This window comes from Petaurus breviceps, unplaced genomic scaffold (genome assembly GCF_028583685.1).
Source record: "Petaurus breviceps papuanus isolate PSGF00001 unplaced genomic scaffold, PetGlider_PUasm1.0 125, whole genome shotgun sequence".
NCBI classification, from domain to species: domain Eukaryota; kingdom Metazoa; phylum Chordata; class Mammalia; order Diprotodontia; family Petauridae; genus Petaurus; species Petaurus breviceps.
Window position 1 is genome coordinate 6,304,460 of NW_027185653.1, and position 24,159 is coordinate 6,328,618.

A 24,159-nucleotide genomic window follows, 5' to 3' on the forward strand; every position below is an offset into this window, starting at 1 on the left:
AGAGAGAGAGAGAGAGAGAGAGAGAGAGACAGACAGAGAGAGAGAGACAGACAGACAGAGAGAGAGAGAGACAGAGACAGACAGAGACAGAGACAGAGAGAGAAGATGAGCTGAGTTACCCAGCTGCCTGACTTCCCATTCAGGCAGCTTGAACTACTCATCGGTTTCAAAGAGGACCATGACATCAGGAAAATGATGACATGACTTGCACTTGACTTTGATTTCAGTGAGGGAGGGCTGTGCAAGGACACCAGTCTCACTTTCTCCTCCAGAGTCATCTGGGTTCAGTGTCCCAGAAGATAGAATATGGAGATAGAATCCTCAGGATTTATCAGATGGATTGGAGAAAAGTGAGTTGCCTCTGCTCTCAAGGAGCCATATTAGCACCAATCCTAGGGGAAAAGACAGCCCAACAATTCTGGAAAGCAATTTGGAACTATGCCCAAAGGGCTGTAAAACTGTGTATATCCATTGACCCAGCAATACTGCTACTAAGTTTTTACTCCAAAGAGATCAAAGAAAAAGGAAAAGGATCCATATGTACAAAAACATTTATAGAATCTATTTTTTTGTGGCAAAGAATTGCAAATTGAGGGGATGCCAATCAACTGGGGAAATGACTGAACGGATTATCATATATGAATGTGGTGGAATTCTATTGTGCTGAAAGAAATGATGAAGATTTTTTCCAGAAAAACCTGAGAAGACTTATTTGAACTGATACAAAGTGGAGTGAGCTAAACTGGGAGAACAATTTACACAGTAGCATCAATATTATAAAGGTAATCAACTATGGAAGACTTAGTAACTCTGATCAACATGAGATGCACCAAAATTTCAAGGACTCCTGATGAAAAATGTTTTCCACTTCCAGATAGAGAACTCATAAGTTCAGAATACAGATCTTTCTTTTTTTTTTTAACATAACTAATGGGAAAATTTTATTTATTACTTCATATTTGTAATGGGTTTTATGTGTCTTGTCTTAACAATAGGTGGGGATAGTGGGGAGATGGAAAGAATTTGGAACTGAAAATAAAATAAAATTGAATAATAATAAAAAAGAGGAGAGGAGGAAAGTTTAGGGATGACTAAGTGGTGACAACATACTAGGTGGGCCAGTTTTCTTTTCCTTTGAGGATGGACACAGTAGAAGACAAGAGGTTAGCCTTAACATTATCAAAAGGACCTTACCCCTATCCTTTTTAGTTTAAAGCCCTTTTGGTTATATCTGAAAGAAACTCAGCAAATAAATTAGCAGAATTTGTTAGATGTATTTCTATTCTAGCCTGTGGCTATGTTTTGGCTACATTCCCTGGGAAAACAACTGACCACTATTATTATCAGGTGCACTGTCTTATGCTTGAGCAGAGAATCACCAGCTATTACTATTTTTCTGTTTTTCCTCTAATTCTTACTGTATTACCTTACCTTACAGCTTCTAAAACTCTAATATATCATTTTTCTTTTAAAAGGCAAACCATTTCCACTGTAAAACATTTAGCTTTTTCTGCTTCCGGAGGTGCCTAAGCTCTAAATACCCAGTTGCCCTTTATCCTTTTGTTTTTTTTTAACTCTTCTGTGTAACACTCTTCTATTTTTCACATCCTGAAAAGAGTTCACTCTCCCTTCTTCTATCACTTCCATCTTTTCCTTGTTTTGAAGCCTCAATTCTTTTTTCCCGCTATAGGAACACTTCATTCTTTCTACCAACTGGGATGTTGGAAAGGCATTCTTCATATCCCTTTGCTTTGTTCCTCCAGTTAGAAGATTAATCTATAACTTGAACACAACTAAGAGTGACAACTCTGGAAGACATGTGAACAGTGAATACATGAATAGTTGAAACTTTCATCTTAAAAAGGAAAACAAAAGCTTCTTGTGGATGTTTTACCTTAGTCTAAATGCTTGGTTGAAACTTTAACATGTTTACAATTAATAGTCATCTTTTGGGGCGGCCAGGTAGCACAGCAAGTAAGAGCCCCTGGCCCCACTGTCAGGATGACCTGGGGATCAAATCCAGGCTCAGACACTTAGCACCCACCCAGAAACACCTGGCCATGTAACCTTGAGCAAGTTACTTAACCCCAGTTGCTTAGGGGTGGCCAGGTGGCTCAGTGAGTAAGAGCACCGGCCCTAGTGTCAGGATGACCTGGGGATCAGGCTCAGATACTTAGCACCACTCCCAGAAATAACTGGCCATGTAACCTGGAGCAAGTTAACCCCAATTGCTTAAAAAAAAATCATCTTTCAATAAGTTCTTAAAGCCCATTCAACTGCTTTTCCTTAGTCTCAACAACTCCACAGCCCCACCTACCTTCCTTGGAGCCTGGCAGTAAGCTATATGTTCTGTCAATTTATCCCATCCACCAATTCATACTTTTTCTTTTTGCTTCTTACTTTTCTTCTTTCTTTTTCTTACTTACCTTGCCAACTACCAGATTACATTCCCTTTATCCTTTGATTCGGATTCTATGCCATAATCTTCCATGATCCTTCTTAATTCTTTCATTATTTAAAATGTCCTTTAACATCTTTTATCCTACTCCATTTTTAACATTTTTTTTTTGGAGTGAGGAAGGCAAAGCAACTGGGGTTAAGTGATTTGCCCAAGGTCACACAATTAGTTGATTGTCAAGTATCTGAGGCAAAATTTGAACTCAGGTCCTCCTGACTTCAGGGCCAGTGCTCTATTCACTGTGCCACCTAGCTGCCCCATGGTTTGTTTTGTTGTTGTTTGGTTTATTTTTTTCCCCTTTTCAACTTTGAAGTAGAATTTGGACCAATATCTGGGCCTGGATATTTTTCTCCATCAATTTTTCCTCAATTTCTCACCAAATTCACCAAATTTTTCCATCCAATATCAACCTTGGATTTCCTTCATTAGTACCACCCTTTTAAAGTTATCTATATTATTTCCTGCCTCCCATTTGGCTGAAATTCTTTATTCTCCTGCTCTTCCCACAGGAACCAGAAGTTAAAAAACCCACAATCTCTTTCTCCTTTACTCTGTGAGGAGTTGGGAATTCTGTAAGGACTTCAGAGATAGGTAGACCCAGCTGGATCTAGGAAAGGTTCCCCTGGCCGTCTTCTTTTCAGGAAAAAAAAAATATGTGCCTTATATTTTAGGACTATTGTTAAGGTCTCATTCTCATTGTAAGTAATTTTGTCATAGATTGATGTTTATACTTAGTAGAAATGTCCCTTGATGATGCCTTGTATGTGATGTCCCACTTAAATCCAATCTCAAGCATCCTGAGTGCTCTGTATGCCTTAGCCTTCCAGGTGATCTATTGGTCATCTCCAGCAAAGATCCCTAGGTAAAAAGAATATTGGCCATGAACACATTTGGGGTATTACAGCTTTGTGAACAGTTTCTGGTGGAAAGGTGTTGGTAGCCAGATAATTGGTGGAGAAAATCAGGAATTTCATTAGCCCTTCTCAGGAACTGACATTTGTTTCAAGGTACTTATTAATATGTCCTATCCATTAGTGACCTTCGAAGCTATTTTTTCTTTGTTCAAGATCTCACTTTAATGATTTCTTAAAAAATCTGTTGGTGCTATATTTTACATCAGTATTTAAAAATAAATTTAATTGTATCCTGAACTTAAAAAATATAAAGGGTATACCCATATACATAGAGAAAAAGAAAAAGAAACAAAGAAAAGTTAAATATTTAAAACAGTTTTCTGTTAGGGGCCGCTTCCTCACTTTTCTTTTTAAATGTGCAGTAAATTCAATTTATAACCTTCAAAGCCGTCCAGCTTGTGATTCTGTTTTCTTCATTTTTTATAGCACAATAATATTTCACTCTGTACCTATACCATAATTTGTTTAGCCATTCCCCAAATGAGGAGCTCCCCCTTAGTTTCAAGCTTTTAAGGTGGAATATAAATAGCTGCTATAAATATTTTTATGCCTATGGATGGATATTTTTCCTCTTTCTTTGATCTCTTTTGGGGTATAGACATACCAGTGGTATTGTTAGGTCAAAGGTATGTGGTTTGGTGGCTTTTGGAATATCATTCCAAACTACTTCCCAGAAATACTGGATCAATTCACAGCTCTACCAAGAGTGCATTAATATGCATTTTCCCTTTTTGCTCAATATGACAACTTGATGGGTATGAGTTTGAATCTCAAAGATTTTTTATTTGCATTTCTTTATTTAGTAGTGATTTGGAACATTTTCTATGTCTATTGACAGCTTATATTTATTCCTTTGAAAACTGCCTGTTCATGTCCTTTGACCATTTATCAATTGGGAAATGACTCATTCTAATAAATTTTTATTAGTTCCTTATATATCTTGGAAATGAGATCATTTATAAGAGAAATTATGTAAAGATATTTTCCCCAGTTAAAGAATTCTTTCCTAATCTCAACAGCATTATTTAATTTGTGTAAAAATATTTAAAATAGATGTAATAAAAATTGACATTTTATTTTCTGTGATCCTCTCTCTCCCATGTCTGTCTTGAACTCCTCACCCTTCCATAGACTCAAAGGACATTTTCTCCCTTGTTCCTCTATTTGTTTATGATTTGATCTTTCATATCTAAATAACATATTCAGTAGGAACTTATCTGGATATATGATATGAACTGTTCTATACCTGATTTCTGAAAGGCTGCTTTTCAGTTATTCAGACAATTTTATTGGATATCATCACAGTCATTTTCAAATATATCATTCCTTATCCATACCAGTGTACTTTCCATCATAGTGAAGAAAAATAGTTATGCTAAACTAACCAATCAACAAACCCATAGTATTTGACAGTATTTGTAACATTTTGAACCCATAGCTTCCCATCCTTTCCATGAAAAGGAGGCACATTTTCTCATCTCTTCTCCAGGGCCAAGTCTTTCCATGTTTCTCTGAATTTCTCAATTTCATAGTTCCTTATAGTACAATTATGTTCTGTTACATTCTTGGATCACAATTTGTTCATCCACTACCCAACTGATAGGTGCCATTTTATTTCCAGGTTTTTTTCTACTATAAAGGAGCAATTATGCATATTTGGTGTATGTGAAGGTCTGCCTTTTTAAATGATTCTGGGGCTGTGTCTAAGAAGAGCACACTTCCCCTTTAAAAGAAAATATTTTTATATGGCTACATGTCAAGGGACCATGGCAGTAACTACTTGGGTGATTTTCATTTTAATTTAAAATAATTAAATAGCAGCAAACCCTTACATAGTAAATTAGAGCTTTTTGAAGTAGGTCATGTCCTTCAATTTGAATTGTCTTACCAGTTCAGCAAACTGTCTGGTTTCACAACATTTTCTTTGTTGTTGTTTGTTTATTCGCGAGCTTCCAAGAGTGTAATTTACTGCTAGTTTCTCCAGCTGTGCGATCTACCCCCCTTCTCCAGCTGTCTGTGGGCACCATCAAACTGCCGATTTGAACACATTGTGGTTCGTGTTTACTAGGGACAGGGACTCCTCTTAACTTTTAACATGTGTTTATGATGCAAAAACATTTGTGCTCCTTTCATTAAGGGGTAGAATAAAAAGGTCTAAGGGTCTGAAATTTTAGAACAAGCACTTCATCTCTGAGGTGACTGAAAGAAAATATGCTAGCAGAAGATCTGAAGGAGTCCATATCTCCTGGCTGTCTTACCACTGACCTGAGAACACTTGTTAGCTTCATGATCGTGTGGATCATACCACAAGATGGCCATCATTGAGGCCCATCTGCTGCAGTTGTTTCTCTATGCCAAGGAATTGTGGGTACAGATGAGAAACACATAAGATGGGACAAACTGAGCAGGCTGTGATTTGCATGAGTGGAGGGAGTACCCACATTCTTGAAATAGATTCATAGAATTCACAAAGCAAGATAGAGATGTCAGGTTCAAGTCACTTTCTGAATATGCTGGAAGAACTGTGAGGTCATCAGCTACCATTCTCCAAGAAATGGCACTTAAGGAAAACCCAGGAGAAACCAGAAGCTTCAGGCCAAAAAGAAAGGAAAGAACTTTAGTAGAGAGATGCAGAATCCTCAAGGTCTTCCACAGTAACTCCCTGTCCAACTCACACGCTGCTGCGCCCAGAAAACCATATCCTGAGCTGGTTATGTACGCCCTCATATTCCCCTGAGAAGAAGGGCCTTGCACAGACTTTTATTCTGCTGTTTAGCCACTTCAGTTTGGGAGTTTTGTTGCTTTATCTGTTGGGGTTTTTTTCCTAGCAAGAGACTCCATTTTTAGCTTTTCTTCTCTAGGATGGCTGGAAGGGGGAAGCCCTATGGTATTTCCTTGCCACCCAAAGTGGGAAACAGAGAAGCAAGAACTTATATCACCCTGAGAGCTTGTAGGACCCTACGAAGAACCCTATTAATTTAGAATTTAAGAAAAGGTCAAAGCATAACTAGATTTGGGACTGACCAGGCATGACAAAGTGCCTATTGTGAGACATCAATATTGAGATTAAGGAGAGCTGACTCCTGGGCTTTATCTTTCCTGTTCCCTCAGAGGATTTGTTGTGGAAATCTTGAATACAGCTAACTCAAACTTTGATTGACTCTACCTCCCTTAGCCAACTCTCCCCTCTCTTTGGACGCTGGAGGATGGAGTACCAAAGTCCTCCCAGTGTCTTTGTTTATAGAAGGCAGGAACTGAAATCTCAGAGCACTCCACTCTCCATGTACTACCCTTTCTGGTGTCAACTTCATGGGATAAGGTGACCTGTGCTGGGGACACCCTGTTTTCCTATTCTCCTCTCTCCCTCCTTCCTTCCTCCCTTTCTGTATTGGCTTCCCTTTTGGATTGTAAGTTTTATGAGGGTAGGGACTATCTTTTTAAAAATTAAATTCATTGTATTCCCAGTGCATAATATGGTGCCTGAGATCTTGTAGGCTCTTAATAAATCTTTATTGGACTGAATTGAGATTCAATTGAATTCTAAAAACTTGCTTAATCCTTCTGTTTTCAAAAGGTGAGGTGGTGAAAAGAGGGAATCAGTTTGAGTTGTAATGGATCTTATAATTTACTTTTTTAAGAATTTGTTTGGGTATATTTGCTACTTGGTTGTTTCAATAAATTACATAGCTATTGAAGGAATAGTCCAATTTAATTGTAATTGGGACCATTTTTGCCAATGGAGAAGGCTCAGAATCCCCACTCCTGGTTCTGATCAACCATGTGAAAGCTTTAGGGGTGGAGGGATTGCTGCTTTCACAATGTGATTCTTTGCTAAGAGACCTATATTGCAAAATGAATCCTCTTTTGGAACCAGACAAGCTGGTGTTGATGTACAAAAGGGAATGACTTCTCCCTTCACTTATCTCTTCCTTTCCAGCTGTGAATTTTGTAGGATTTTTTTAACTGCTTCTCAAAGTTAGGTGTGGAGGGGACAGTTAATTACATGCAACTACCTTCTGCCTGTGTGCTCTGTCATCACATGGCAATAAAAGCCTACTCCTAAAATGTCCAAGCCCAAATTCAAGAAACAAAAGGATACCATCAAATAAATGGACCCGGGGTAGAATAGGAAACAAATTTAGATTAAAGTAAATTTTACTCCAAAATTTTATTTTTTGATTTTTTTTTTTTGTTTTTACTTTTTTGGAGGGGGAAGGTAGGGCAATTGGGGTTAAGTGACTTGCCAAGGTCACATGGCTAGTAAGTGTTGTCTGAAGCTGGATTTGAACTCAGGTTCTCCCAACTCCAGGACTGGTGCTCTATTCACTGCTCCACCTAGATGCCCCTGCTTTTTGATTCTTTACTTTTACATAGTATGGATGACATGTTGGGCAAATTTTGATGTAGATGTGAAGATCAATCAATCAGTGAACAAACATTTATTAAATGTTCACTTTGTGCTTTATACATTGCTAGGTGTTGAGGAAACAAAGACATAAATTTAATAAGCTCTGTCTTTAAGGAAGGGGAGCCTATTCAGAACTTTGGCTATGGGTTCAAATTTAATGAATAATACATTTGTGGGAATAAAAAAAGATGGAAATGAAATAATACTTAAATCAGTATGCAATTTATTAAAACCTGCTGCCTTTTCCCAGTATATGTTTAGTTATCTCAGCCTTAATTGTAAATTAATATGATCTTGCCAGTTCCAAAAAAGGAAATATCAGGGATGTAGGTTATAGATATTGAAATAATCATTAGACTTAAGCACAAGACTGAAGTCTCTAGTTGTCTTACAGGAGCTCTTCTGGAGACATATAATCACCCCAAATAGCTAATTTTCTCTCCCAGAAGAAAGAAAAGAGCATTGCATTTAGACTACATAGATTTTGTCATGTTATTGACAAGATTTTTGTCTTAGTTACAGAGAGAGTACATCTATTGTCTTAAAAATTATTGTCTTCAAAGGATCATTATCCATTAGAAAACATGAGATTAAAGTTCCCTTTGGAAAAAAAGTACATTATGGCCAACTACTAAAACAAACCAAAGGCTGTAGTCTCAATAGTTCTGCATGAATAGAATCTGCTAGTTTAGTGGGTAAGAAAAAAAATAACCCCCAGTGTCTAATAGAAATAAATTTAAATACATGGACCTGAGAAATTTCAGCAGTTGACTATAGGTATTTTAGTGATTAGGCGACAATCAGCTAGTCTCATTTTCCACCTCTGAATTGGAGTTGGAATCTTTATGTTGACTTCCAAATGTCATTTTTCTTATATTCTGCCCCTGGTAAATCCTGCATTTGTTCTGAAAAAAGTAGATCCATTCATAACAACTTTCTTTTGAAAAATTATTGCTGAAAATAGGTTCTTTTTCATTTATTTAAAAATAAATGTCTTCATTGAGTACTATATAACATTTTAATCACTTTCACACCAAACTAACAAGTGTGCACAGCCAGGGATGCTGCTGCAGTAGACTTTAAATTCAATGTGGCACTTTTGCTGAGAATGAAGAGCCTTAAAAACTGACCTAGTAGGAAGCCCCAGCCATTGTTGAATATATTCATAATTAAAAGCAATGAGGAATTTCTTAGGTTAAGCAATCATGAAGAAAATTGTATGGGGTGCAGCCAGGATGCATAGTGGCCCTGGAGTCAGGAGGATCTGAGTTCAAATCTAGCTTTAGACACTTACTATCCACAGACCCTGGCATGTAACTTAAAGGTAATTGTCTCAAAAAAAAGTTGTATGGAAAAACTTTTGAGCTGAATAAACTGTATTCTGAACATCACTTGTCTAGCACAGTTTCCCAGGTAGACATTTAGTGCCAACTACAATCCCACCTTCTACAGAAAGCTTTCTTCAATCCTTCTTAATTTAATCATTTCCTATTTATCTTGAATATAAATTTCTTTGAATATATTTGTACATTGTCTCCCCAATTAGATTATAAACTCCTTCAGGGTAGGAATTGTCTTTTGTTTTTTTTTGTAGTCTCAGAGCTTAACACAGTACTTGGTATGTAGTAGGTACTGAATGTTTATTGATTGATTAAACAAGTTAGTCTATAACAAATGTTGTCTGAAAAATCCAGTTATCCCAAAAATATGGTACAGACCACTGATACATTTTCCCCAGATATAAAGTGGTAGATGAAACACAAACCAGTTTTAGCAGGAGGCAAGAGATTTAGTAGGTTGTGGAAGAAATGGAGATACAGGAGGTGGGGAGTTAGGTATTATGCTTAATCCCAATGATTGTTGTTCAGTCAACAAGCATTTGTTAGGAGCTTGTGTGTGTGTGTATGTGTGTGTATCAATCTCTCTTTCAATATATGTACATGTGTGTGTATATATATGTATATATATATATATATATGTATGTATGTATAATAACTTAGCTGCCTGCCACATAAGTGCTTAGTAAATCCTCCCTCCCTCCCTCCCTCCCTCCCTCCCTTCCTTCCTTCCTTCCTTCCTTCCTTCCTTCCTTCCTTCCTTCCTTCCTTCCTTCCTTCCTCTTTCCTTTTTTCCTTCCACATATATTGTCCAGGTGAACACAGTAGTGGACCTAGGATCAAAAGGAACAAATTCGAAATCCCTCTCATACTTCCTAGCTGTGTGCCTTTTTTACTTCCCTGAGCCTCAATTTTCTCATCTGTAGAATAAGGATAATCGCAACAGCTACTTCACAAGGATCAAAGGAACTTTTCTATATGTCTATGTGTGTGTGTTTATATATGTAATGTTATGTAAGTTTGAGCTATTTTTATTGGTCTCTCACCAAGCCCACGCTCATCATTACATACCATGAGATTCTGATTGAAGTGCTTCTCCTGATTCTGGATTGTTATATTATGGATCTACTCTACCCAGTGAAAGGTTGTACGTCTCTCTCACCATAAGCTGAAAAACCTGCAAAAGGGGTATATGTGAAAAGCTTGTGACAGGAGGGCACTGTCTCTACTTCGAAGACCAATTCTACCAAACCTTGCTAAGGGCTTGGTAGATGGTTCCCTTGTGTGTCTCTTCATACAAGGCATCTCAGGGTACAAGAGTGTGGGGAAAAGTCTCTTTCTTTCTAAAATATTAGTTACACTTGGAGTCATTTTACTCATTGTCACCTAATAGAAATAATTGAAAATTTGATAAGAGTATAGGTCTTGTCCAGCTTCTCAGAAGGCTTTAATTGCAGTTGTTTATTGGTTTATGAAAGCATAAAAAGTGAATGAGTTAGTAAAGGCAAGGTTTTTTTCCCTACCATTGTGATTCTTTAAGTAAGCAACAACATGGCTGGGGGACATTGCTGTATTTCCTTGATGATAATTAATATTTACATAGCACTCCAAGATGCTGGCCTAACAACAAGCCTGTGAGAGGAAAGGTGAGTGTGCTTATCTCCAATTTACAGATGAGCCTTAGAGAGGTGAAGCGATCTGCCCATGGCCACGTAGCTAATCATTTTCAGAGCCAGGAATGAACCCAGGTCTCCTAATGCTTAATTCACTGCTCTTTCCATTATACCACATTTGTGAAAAGTTCTAGCTTTGTCCTTTTACCGCCATAAATATTGAATGAGCAATAAAGAAAAATAATCACTTTCAATGCGGAGAGAGAGCACATGATATTTACCAAACATAAATCCCATTAACTTTGTGACAATGAAGAGCAAATTAGGAGTGAATAATGAACCATCAGTAAGATTCAAATGTTCATTTTGAAATTATTATTGGTCCAGAAATTATTATAAGCCAAAAAAAGATGAAGATTTTCCCCAAAGACAAGGCTCCTGCAAAAGGACCATTGCTATTTGTGCAGTGCTTTCCAGCTTAAATCCTATATTAAAATGTTATTGAAGAATTTCATTTACCACACATGTTTACTCCAAAGGATGTGCCATGTAAACAGAATGAGATTATATTCTTTATAGCCAATGTCTTACTAATATTATAAGTACCTGGAGCAATACCTAATTATTCTTTGTAAACTCAAATTAGACACATCCTTGTGTTTATATTTTGATACTCAATTTTTCTTCCCTTCTAACATGAGAAAAGGACTTTTGATACAATCTCATTAAGTGCCACTTGAAATTCCTAAGCAATTATTGAAACTTTAAAACTATCCCCTAGATCATTAGAAAATTAGAGGCAGATAAGAGGGTCAACAAAAAGCAAATATAGAAAAGTTTTGCTGGACTTTTTCTAAGAGGCATAAGAAAGATGGAAAACCTGTTCCCAGCAAGACAAAAAGATAGGTGTGTGAGGAAAAAGTTTCTGGAGGCAGTAGAAGTTTTGTACATAAAATGCCCTCAGATTAGGGTCAAGAAATTATATCGAAGATCAGATCAGGGTGGCAGCATTGCTGCTGAGAAAACTAATTGGGCATTTATTGGCATTCATGTCCCCAGGGATGTCTCTAGTCCCTGTCTCATTAACAGAAGTAGACTGGGAGGGAAAGAGAGGCAAAAGGATGGTTCAGGCAGAGGTATAACTAGAACAAGGAAACTGGGATGTTTACCAAGGTACTGCCATTTAGAGTGTGTTGATGGTGTATTTGCAGTCCTTCAGCAGAATAGAAACAACTGAATTTTGTTGCTAGTTATTACGATTAATTGCTTAAAATAGGAAACTTCCAGAATGTGTGCTTCCTTCCCTGATTAGAGCTGCTCCCTGACCAGACCAAGACCTGCCCTACTATCCTGGAGTCCATATCTCCTTTCCACAGGAAGGAACCCTGGGACCCTCCTCCCTCACTCAACTAATTCATTTTTAAAAGTTGATTTGAGGGAGGCGCTTGTCAAGAAGGATTCCTTGATGATTGTCCTTGGAGCAAAATGTGCTACTTATAGCTTTGGGTACAGGTAGGGTCTTCTGTATCATTGTTCTCTGGACAGTATCCTCTGGACTCCATTCTGGTCCTCTAGAATTAAGAATCCAGACTTGGATTTTAGATTGTAAATCATGAGAGCATTGCAGGGAAGTTATCACTCACTGGTAGAGGTCATGATCAAGGAGAGGAAAGATGGGCAAAGTCTTACTTGCACCCTAGAATTTTTGCGATAAATGTCAAGAGTTTAGAGGAATAATAGGTAGAATGTTGTAGACTAAAATACTAAAGGAGAAGTCAGCCTAGTAGCAATAGGAAACTCTCAAGAATAAAATTCTAAAAACACAATGGGAAACAATTCCAATGAAGAAGAAAAATGGGATTTGTCAGAAGAGACCAAGAACCCAGGGAACTCACCAACCAACTTTGATTTTTTTTGTCTTTTTGGAGAGGGGAAGGCAGGGCAGTTGAGGTTAAGTGACTTGCCCAAGATCACACTGATAGTAAGTGTTAAGTGTCTGAGGCCGGATTTGAACTCAGGTCCTCCTGACTACAGGGCCGGTGCTCTATTCACTGTACCACTTAGTTGCCCTGACCAACTCTGATTTTAAAGATTGATACAGAAAAGGAAAGTAAAGCCACACGTATAACAGAAGATGAATATGAGAGCATGGGTATGATCCTATAAAAGTAGTTTCAAGAGTGTTAAAGCTCGGAATCATTGAAAGCTGGTGTGGGAAGCTAAAAACAACAATGTTGTGTGTGGGGGGGCTGTTCCTTTCTCTTCGTTTTTAGCTTTATTGGGAAAAGATGACTATCAAAGAAGAGGCAAGAGTATTGCTTCAGGAGGACAGAATGCTAGTTACTGACAAAAGAGAGAAGACAGAGCTGCTAAATTTTCATTTTGCTTCTTCTCTGCTAAGGAGAATAACTCAGATTTGTGATAGAAATGACAGAAAAAATGGTTGTGAGAGATTTGATACCAAAGATAAATGAGTAGATAGTAAGAGAGCTCCTATTTGCCCCTATGAACTCAAGACACTTGGCTCAGATGAACTACAATTTTGGGTCCTGAAAGAATTGAATGATGTGATTACTGAGCTATTGCATGTGATATATGAAAGACTGTGAAGAACCAGAGAGACACCATAAAACTGGAAAAGGGTAAATGTCAACACAATTTTTCTTGAAGGACTGTAGACTATAGAACAATGACGATAACTTTAATTATTGGGAAAATTCAAAAATGGATTATCAAGAGATGGTTAATGACTATCTAGAAAAGGAAGCAGTGGTTACAGTCACCTTGACTCCATTGAGGACAGGTTACTCTACACTAACTTTATTTCCTTTTTTAATAGGAACACTAAACTAGCAGAGAAGAGAATTGTAGATGACTCAGATTTTGGTTATGGTTTTGATAAAATATCTCATTATTTTTGTGGAAAAGGAGAGATGTGAATTAGGTGGATTCAAAAATTGCTGAATGACCAGACCCAAAGAGTAGTTGTTAATGGCTCAATGTTAATATATGATAGTAAGTCTCTAATGGAGTGTGGTGGGGTCTTTTCCTCTACTTCACTTCTCCATCACTGTCCGCTGGACAGTGAACTCCATAGGACTCCACTGGTCCTATGGAATTCTTACTAAGAATCCTGACTTGGATTTGGGGTTTTAAATGATGAGAACACTGCAGGGAATTTATCACTCCCTGCTAGAAGATCTGTGATTGGTTGGCCCTATGATCTTATCATTTTTATCAATGACTTGGATAAGGACATAGAAGGCATGTTAACAAATTTGCAGATGACATCAGTGAGGAAGGATAACTAATAACTGAATGACAGTCAGGATACTAAAAGAACTTATTAGACCAGAATTTTGGATTTAATTGAGTAAGATGAAATTCAATAGGGAAAAGAATAAACAATTATGGTTTTAAAAATCAACTTCATACCTACAGAATGGGAGAGAAGTTGCAAATATAGTTGCAATATAGTTGCAAAAAGTTCATCTGAAATTTTCTGGTGATTTTAATGGATTGCAGGCTTAATATGCATGAACAGTTTGATATGCCAACAACAAAAAAACCCCAAACCCAACAACTCAAAAGTCGTGCAATCTTGAGCTGAAAAGAGGGGCTTAACTTCCAGGAATGAAAAGACAGACAAGAATAAAGAAGAATTTTTGGTCAGAGCACATCTGAGATTCTGTGTTCAGTTTTGGGTGCCATGGTTTAGATTTTCTTCCTTTAATAATCTAAAAAGTATAGAGTATGCCTCCCTCTCACACACCCTATGCACTCAAGCAGTTTCCAGATCTTGTCATTTCTATCTCAACAATATTTCTTATGTATATCCCCCCCTCTTCTCACGCGCACACACACACACACACACACACACACATACACACACACACTCATGCTCATTCAGGCCCTAATCACTTTGCAACTGGACATTTGTAATAACCTATCTGGTTTCCTTCCTAAAATTTCTTCCGATTCCAATTTATTCTAAAAGTCAAATCTGATTATGTCCCATTCCCTATTCAAGTTAATTTCAGTACTCCCTATTACCTCCAGGATCAGAATAGAGTCTCTTCTGCTTAACATTAATTAATAATCACAGTTAGCATTTACATAGCATTTTAAAGTTTGCAAATCACTTTACAAATGTTATCTCTTATCCACAACTACCCTAAGAAGTAAGTGCAATTATTAGTACTTTTAATTTTAGTAATAAAAAATAACTCCCATTTTACAGATGAAGAGATTGAGGCAGGCAAGTGATGTGACTTTCCCAAGGTCAGATAGGTAGTAAGTGGTAGAGCCAGGTTCTTTCACTCTAAGTTCATTACCTTTTCCACTGCACCACACTGAAGACAGAATTCAGAAGAGGGGTTAAGAGAACATGTATAATTGATATCATATTGCTTGCCTTCTCAGTGGCTGGAGGAGGGGGTGAAAGGGAGGGACAGAATTTGGAAAGAAATGAAATTTTAAAATTAATAATAAATTTTAATAAAAGAATTTAGTAGAGGAAAGTTATGATACATATTTTCCTCCCAAAGAAATACTTGAACTCACATCAGTTTTCATAGGTCATTAAAATGCATTTACATCATGTGCAAAGGCTAGTGGCACAATCTGATTCTGCTAAAAATAATTCTAAATTCTAACATAGAACTAGTTCATTCTAAACCAAAGAAACTACCAATTGCAGCTTAAATTTCAAAGCTCTTACTCCTTAAGAGACTAGAGTCTAATTATTTTTTTAACAAATAGTTTTCAGAATTAAAAAAAATTTTACAAAATGATTTCAGAGCAACCTATATAGCTTTATTTAAATACATTTTAAAGAAAATTTAGGTGCAGTTAAAACTCTTGCTTGCATCAATTTAGGATCTGTAATCTCATCAATGCATTTTCTTCAATGACTGGATTGTAACAGTTTTGGGAATTCATTCTTTTTACACTGGATTTGTGTTTTCATTGATTCTCAGGGTCAAGAAATTTCTTTTACCACTGCCTTTGCCTCTTAAAGTCTTAACGAATAATATGGGGTGGGTACTGAGAAGAGGCTAAATGATTTGCTTTGGGTCACACAGTTAGGTGCATCTTGAATCCAATTCTTCCTGACTCCAAGGTCAGTCACTATAACACTTGCCAAGAATTGGTGCTATGCTGTAATCAACCAGTGAGAACATTGAAGGGAAGTTATCACTCCCTGTTAGAGAATTTGTGATTGGTTGGCCCTGTGCTGTTATTATTTGTATAAATGACTTGGATAAGGACCTAGAGGCATGATAACAAATTTGCAGATGACATCAGTGAGGAAGGATAACAAAAATGATGTTTTTCTAAACTTAGGTAGGCAGATCTTCATGTCTCAGGTCTCACACAAGCCTGGGATCCCTTGCTTTCTCAAGATTAAGTGAGAGAGGTATTTTGGATAATCTTTGTTAGGCAAACATAGCTTGAACTCCTATTTGGTGTACTTTCTACAAATGAGCCATAAAGCAAATTAAAAAAATAAAACTTGTAACTGGGACTAAATAGGTAGTAAAATAAGAATGACATGTTTCCCCTCAAATATATTATCATTGGATCATAGATTTAGAGCTATAAGGGACCTTAGTGGCCATCAAGTCCACCTCCCTCATTTTACAAATGAGGGAACTGAGACACAAAGAGTTTAAGAGCTTTGCTCAGCCTTCCACAGTTAATAGTCATTTTAGGCAGGCTTTGCAGTCGGACCTTCCTGATTGTAAGTCTAGCACTCTAAGAAGGGATACAGGATACCACAGATTCTCATGGCAGAGAGAGGGAATGTTTACCAAATAACTAGCAATCAATCCAGGGTTGCATCCAGGCTGGATGCAACAAATCTCACGGTCTTATTTTCTCTCCACTAGCTATACCTCTCTGCTGTTCTGTTTGATTCCACTGGTTTCCCTTTTCAAAGCTCCTTTTTTTTCTGAAGAGCTACTGTTGTCTTTGCTGTTTGACTTCCCTGCTAAGCTGTTGCTTTTGAGTTATCTCTGCCTTCTGCTGCAGGATCTTCATTGTCATCAAAGGTAGTGTGAATGTTCATTTGTGAGACTATTTGCCCCCCAAAAATGTATTTTGGGCAAAATGGCACAGTTTAAACCCCCTTAATTAAATTCAATAAAGACAGTATTTATGAAGCACTTAGAACGTAAGGCATAGCTGGGAATGTTGTTATGTCTGACTCTTTGTGACTCCACTCAGGGTTTTCTTGGAAAAGATGTGGGAGTGGTTGCCATTTCTTTCTCCAGTTTATATTATAAATGAGAAAACTGAGGTAAGCATGATTAAGTGACTTGCCCAGAGTCACACAGCTAGTCAGTAGCTGAGCCCAGATTTGAACCCTAGAAGATGTTGTCCTGACTCCAGGCCTGACACTATCCACAGCATCACCTAGCTGCCTTGGCAGATTCTGGGAATATAAAGACAAAATGTGAGCTCCTGTCCTCAGAGAAATTACATTCTATTGAGAGGATATAACATCAATACAAAGTTTTTACAAAATGACTTTAAGAAGGAAAGAATACTAATACTTGGGAAGTTCAAGAAGCCTTGCATGGTAGATGGCACCTGAACTGTGCTTTGAAAGAAGTTAGGTTTCTGGAAAGGAAAGCCCACAACCATAACTAATTGATATAGAAAAGAAACCTTCAAGCCATTTTTTTTTCCTTCTCCTAATACATTTACCGTTTCCACCTACCTTCTCTTCTGGAAAGAAAAATTCTTTCCAAGTCCTACCATGTTCTTAGTACTTACAGCATGCAAATTACTTGAGCTTCAGCAAATTTCCCATATCCATTTAGCTATACAGTAGGAAGCAGGGGATTTGTCCTACCTATGTGTGACTACAACCAGTTGTCTTTCTTTGTGAACTCAGCTACAGACATAAAATCCATCTTTGGACCTATTGTCATGTTGTTTCAAGTGTGTCTGACTCTCTGTGACCCCAGTTGGATCTATATTTGAAACTTTTCCCACTTGGTAGAACCTTCAAGTGGTAATATTTCACTAGGATTTGCTTTGAGGACCCAGAGCCCTGTTTATAGCACAATGAGGCATCAAGTAGAATGTTAGTGAAGGATTTTGTTTACAAAGAAAAGAAAATTGAGCATGCAAAAAAGTGATAAATTTGATAATTGATTTATAAATGCAAATATTTTTCAAATGAATAAAACTCAAATTAGGAAAATAAAGGAAGATGCCAATTGGAGAAAAAATTGCAACAGATATTTTTGATAAGTGCATACTGTGTAAGATATGTATGGAACAGACACAAATGTAAAACTCTAAGAGCTATTCCTCAAGGACAAGGAATATGTGAATAAATAGTTCTCAAAAGAAGAACTGAAAAGTTTGAACAATTGTAAAAGATTGTACTTAATTACTAGAGAAATGCAAATCACAATAGACCTAAAGTTTCACTTCACACGCAGCAAATTATCAAGGATGGCAAAAATGGGAACATTAAACGCTGAAGCAATAAATGGAAAACAGAGCAATAGTACACACACTGATGGAGTTATGAAGTTGCTAATTGGTCCAGCCATTCTAGAAAGCAATTTGAATTATGATAACATAATGACTAAAAGTCTATATACTTTGACCCAGTATTAGACATATTACTGTGCTGTACATACATGGCAAGGGGATCAAAGGTAGGAAAAAAGGCCCCATGTACAACAAAATATTTATGCGAATCCTCTTGGTAATATTAAAGAGTGGGAGCTAAAATAGATACCCATCAAATGAAGAATGAGTAACCAAATAGTGGCCCATGGATGTAATGAACAGCCCTATGCTGTAAGAAATGATGAATGTGAAGAATTCAGAAAAAAAGACATATAATAGCGGCAAAACAAAGTAAAAAGAACCAGGGAAACATACATGATGACTACAGATATGAAAACAGAAAGGACAATAGCAATAACAAAAATTGAAACCGAACAGAATATTGTTTTTAAATGCATATGGGTATAAAAGAAACAAATCACATTGAAATATTGTTATCAGAATATTAAAAAAAAAAACAAAAAACAAATCTAGGTTCATGGACACCCAGTCACAAATCCCTATTCTAAAGAGGTTGGTCTTGATTTGATAGTTTCTTTTTTTTTTAATTTTTTTAAAATTAATTTGTTTGTTTACTTTTAGTTTATAAGATTCAATTCCCCAATTCCTTGAGTTTCAAATTTTGTCCTCCTCCCTACCCTCTGCTCGTGGTGGCATACAATTGGGTGGATTGAGGCCAAGGCCAGGAGTCTCAGTGTTCCCCCTGAGTTATGCTGAGGGTCACAGAGTGATCTGTGGAGGAGGGGTGGTCTGGCGACTTCAGATTTCTGCCTCTATGCGCCTGGGCTACCTACCACTCAGACAGGCTTTTGCTGGTCAGGTGGGGCTTGTTGGGACCCCTCCCCCTCTTCTCTTCAGACTCAGTTACACCCCTTCTCAATGACTCCCAAGCCTGTGGCTATTTCTACTATCTGAGGATCTCACTCTGGGTGGGAAATTTATCTCATGGTTTTCTAGATCAGGGAGGGGGAATTGGAACATTTGGCATCCTAGCCCCTGGAAAATCAGGCAGGCGATTTCTTTGTTTCTTCTTTTTTTTTTTTTTAAGCAATTGGGGTTAAGTGACTTGCTTAAGGTTACACGGCCAGTTATTTTTGTGTGTGTGCCAAGTATCTGAGGCCAGAACCAGTCTCAGGTCTCCTGACCCCGGGGCCTCTCTTACTCACTGTGCCACCTGGCCGCCCCTGGGCAGGTGATTTCTAAACTTCCAATCTGGGGGCTGATAGCCCAAGGAGAAGCTGCTATCTCTGCTGGGGGCCCTGAGCCCTCTCTTACCTGGCTCCAATGGATCCTCCTATCCTGTAATGAGATTCTGGTGAGAGGGCTGTGAATCGCCCTTGGGGTGGGTGAGTCTGATGGCTGGGGCTCCTTCTCTCTCTGCTGTAGTCTGCTCTGTAGTCTGAGCTGCTGCAGCCCCCATGTGCTCTGAGCTCCCCCTGCCCAGACTCACGTGGGCACTTTCCTGGGCTTGATTCTGCCATGCTCTGTTTGCCTTTGGATTCTGATCCTCCAAAATCTGTCCAGATTCACTTTTTAAAATTTAGTGAAGGGATTCACAGAGGAGCTTAGAAAAGTTACTGCTTCTGTTCTGCCATCTTGCTTCCACCTCCGACTTGATAGTTTCCTATCCACCATCATTACTCAATATTTTTTCTTAAAGGAAAAGTATAACAGACTGCCTATGTTTAATAAGGTCTTTGCATACTCTTGGAACAGATTTAAACTCAAGTTCCCAAAACTTCTGAGAAGACAAATCATTTCCATGTGGTTAGAAAGCATTGTTTCATGAGTGGGTGGGAGAGAGTAACAGTGAAACACTTATATTTCTTATTTTGCCTTCTGCTATTTTTATTTAATGGAAGATGTAGAATGGAACAAAATTTAGATTTTTAATGAGGTTTATTGTTTTAGCATCTGGCGTTTAAGGGTTATTGGTTCTATTCCCAATGTTTCATCATATGGTCCCAGTACTATGGAATCTTACTTGATTTTCTAAAAGGGGAGCTATAAAATATAAAAGTTGTTCATTTTGATTCTCTTAAAAAGCATTCAGATGATTATGCTGTGACAAGTAGGGCAGATGTCCTCATTTAATAAAGGAAGATCCTAAGGTTTACAGAGGTAAGGTGTTCAGACTGAGAGAAACCTTAGTTCCAGCCATGATGGTTCTCTTCAAGTTCTTGAAAGGTTATGTGAAAGGACAAGACTTGTTCTGATTCAATTCAGTTCAACAAACATTTGCCCTTTCATTTAATTGATGAGGAGACTGAAGTCCAGAGAAATGAGATTGCCTATATACATTCACACAGGTAGTAAGTGTTAGAACCAAGATACGAGATCGAGTCTTTTGACTTCACATCCAGTGCTCTTTATTCATGATGAGGCACCATGCTGTCAGGTGTTGTGCTAGGTGCTGTCTATTTAAATGTGAAAATGGCATAGATCTTTCTTCTAGAAGGGCATAGCTAGGATCACTATGTGTGTGTGTGGGGGGGTGAGGGTGGGAGTATGTATTAAAAGGAGAAAGATTTATGCACAAAATGAGAAAAAATTACCTAACTGTGGGAACTATCTAAAAGTAGAATTGGCTACTTTGAGAAGTAGTTTGTTTTCCATCGTTAGAGGTCTTGAGATAGAAGCCATATAAACTACTATGCTGAATACTGAATGCTGAAGAAGAGATTCATTCTTCAGATAGGGTTTGAATTAAATGGCCTCTGAGATCCTTTCTATCTTCTAAGATTCTATGATGCTGTAAAGCCAAGCATGAGCAGCTTTCCAGAGGACTGCTGCTGTGAACAACTTTAAGGTTATGATTACATAGTATTGTGAACTCTTTATTTATTCAGCAGTAAACTAAAGCAAAACATTCACAGAAACCAAAATATAGCATTGACAATGTTATAACATAAAAACTTATCATTAGAGTAGCCACATAGTTTTAAACAAAAGATTTCATTTACTTAAGTCCTTAACTCAATCATCCTTAAGGAGCAAGCCTCCTTTAGGGCCACAAAATACAAAGGTCAAAGTTCTCCACCCCTAGGTCACATTGTCTTAATCTCTCAGTCAAAAAGTATTCCTTCTTCTTGATTGAAGATTAGTGTCTAATCATCCTTAAGAGGTACAAGGTACAGAGGACAAAATAGTCCTACCTCTAGGCCACAGTAAATCACGATCTTCTTGGTCAGCACTAAGTACCCAAGGAGGGGTCTTTTCATCTTGATTAGAGGCTGGCTCCCAAATTCCATGGTTTCTCTTCCATGGGTCCAGCTCCTGCCTGAATCTACCCAACTGTCACCTGGATTCACAGATAGGTAGCTCTAAGCTCATCCAGTTCCTCATCCAGTTCCATATTGAAGCTCATAGTGTCCAGTCCACCTCAAGTCCTTCATGGTTTCCTGTTTCTGGGAAGACAAAGCTTAACAGAGCCACATTGCCAGCACCATCATCAATTCATTATCTGCCTGTGAAATCAAAACAGAAACACCAACAAGGTCTGAGAACTCAACACACATCAGTATGGTCCCAGGACCTCTGAAGCCCTCCTCCAGGACTTCTGTAAACAGACAACAAGAAAATCCTCATTCAGGGCCTCCAGTAAGGTCCCAGGGCTTCTGTACAAAGTATGACAAACAAAAATCAATACAAGCAGAATAGACAAACAGAGTGCTGGCCTACACAACCATTCCCCTTCTCAGTTCTGCTCTCTTCTAGCTTGGCTTCTCCTTATATATAGTCATTAGCTCCTCCCTGACCCACCCACCTTTTACATCCTTTCTGTTCCTGTCTTTGGCAAGCCCCTCCCACTGTGAGTTTCACAAGTTATGTTTCTTAGCAAAGATTTAATAGAATCATGGGCAATGCTTAAAAGAAACTTGAACTGAAACATGGTGCTAAATAATTAAATAGCTGAAACAAGGTGCTAAGTATTTCTTTGCTTGCAATTACAGATACCTAATCATGCAGAATACCCTAGTATGTGAAACTGGAATGCCCTTAAGTTTTTTTGGTTTGTTTTTCCATAAGGAAAATGGGGTTGAAAAATTATGGTCAAAACCATTAGCCCTTCCCCATCCATTTATGAAGTTCTGGAGAATTAAATCATCATGAAGACCTTCCTATCTATGATCTCCCTTTTTATCCATTCACATGGTCATCACCATAATTTAGATGCTTATCAACTCTCACCTTGACTATTAAAGTAGCCAGAGAATTGCTCTCCATTCTTCAATCTATAATCCCCAACCACTGCTGAAGTGATTTTCCCAAGGTTTATGTCTGACCACTTCTCTCTCCCACTAAATAAATTTTAATCGATCTTTCTTTTATTTTTATTTCTTTAAATTTTTTGGTGCTTATTAATTTGTTTGTTTACTTTTAGTTTACAAGATTCAATTCCACAATTCCTTGAGTTTCAACTTCTCTTTCCCTTCCTCCCCTCTCCTGCATCGTAGTATAAAGTCAAGAGTAAGATCGGCAAATACTGTCACATTAGACATTAGTCAGGTTATAAAGAAGGATTGTATCAGATGGAATGAACCGTGGGAAAGAGGAAACAAAACCAAACAAGAAAAAGAAAGAGTGGGTAGTTTGCTTCAATCTGTATTCAAACTGTGTTCTTTCTAGTTCTTTTTCTGAATGTAGACATTTCTCTCTATCAAGAGTTTTTGGGAGTTGACTTATAGCCCTGCATTGTTGAGAAGAGTCCAGTCTATCACACATATAGTGTGTCTGTAATTGTGTACAAATTTCCCCTGGTTCTGCTCTCCTCAACCAGCATCAGTTATTATAAGCCCCTCCAGGTAATTATGAAGTTCATCTGCTCTGCATTTCTTATAGCAAAATAGTATTCCATTACATTCATATACCACAACTTGTTCAGCCATTCCCCAATTGATGGGCATCCCCTTAATTTCCAAATCTTTGCCACCACAGAAAAAACTGCTATAAATATTTTTGTACATGAGGGTCTTCCTCCCATTTCTATGATCTCTTTGGGATATAACCCTAGAAGTGGTATTGCTGGGTCAAAGGGTATGGAATTATTTATAGCCCTTTGGGCATAGTTCCATATTTCTCTCCAGAATGGTTGAATCAGTTCACAACTCCACCAGCAATGCATTAGTCTTCCAATTTGCCCACATCCTCTCCAGCATTTGTCATTTTCCTGTTTTGTCATCTTAGCTAATCTGGCTGGTGAGATGTGCTACCACAGAGTTGTTTAGATTTGCATTTCTATAATCAATAGTGATTTAGAGCATTTTTTCATATGCTTATAGATATTTTTAATTTCTTCCTCTTAAAACTACCTCTTCATATCATTGACAATTTAATAATTAAGGAATGACTTATATTCTTATATATTTGACTTAATACTTAGCATATTTTAGAAATGAGTCCTTTATCAGAGACATAGATTGTAAAAATTCTTTCCCGATTTTCTACTTCCCTCTTAATCTTGGTTACATTGGCTTTGTTTGTACAGAAGCTTTTCAATTTAATGTAATCAAAATTATCCAATTTGCATTTTATAATGCTCTCTAATTCTTGTTTAGTCATAAAGTGTTCCCCTCTCCATAAATCTGGCAGGTAAACTATTCCTTGCTTTCCCTGATTGCTTGCAGTATCAACCTTTATACCTAGATCATACACCCATTTAGACTTGATTTTGGTATACAGTGTTAGATGATGGTCTATGCCCAGTTTCTGCCATTACTATATTCCACTTTTCCCAGCAGTTTTTGTCAAATAGTGAAGTCTCATCCCAAAATGGCGTCTTTGGCTTTATCAAACTGTAAATTACTATAGTCATTGACTGCTGAGTCTCATGTAC

General features: G+C 37.6%; 1 long non-coding RNA gene across 1 annotated transcript in view; it reads right to left on the minus strand.

Annotated features, from left to right (window-relative positions):
* LOC138163227 (uncharacterized) overlaps positions 1 to 19,943 on the minus strand; it is a 58,744-nt gene extending 38,801 nt beyond the window's left edge. The window contains exon 1 of the long non-coding RNA XR_011168849.1: positions 19,599 to 19,943. This is a non-coding gene — a long non-coding RNA (uncharacterized lncRNA). The remainder of the gene's footprint in view (positions 1 to 19,598) is intronic.
* Positions 19,944 to 24,159: the final 4,216 nt, after the last annotated feature.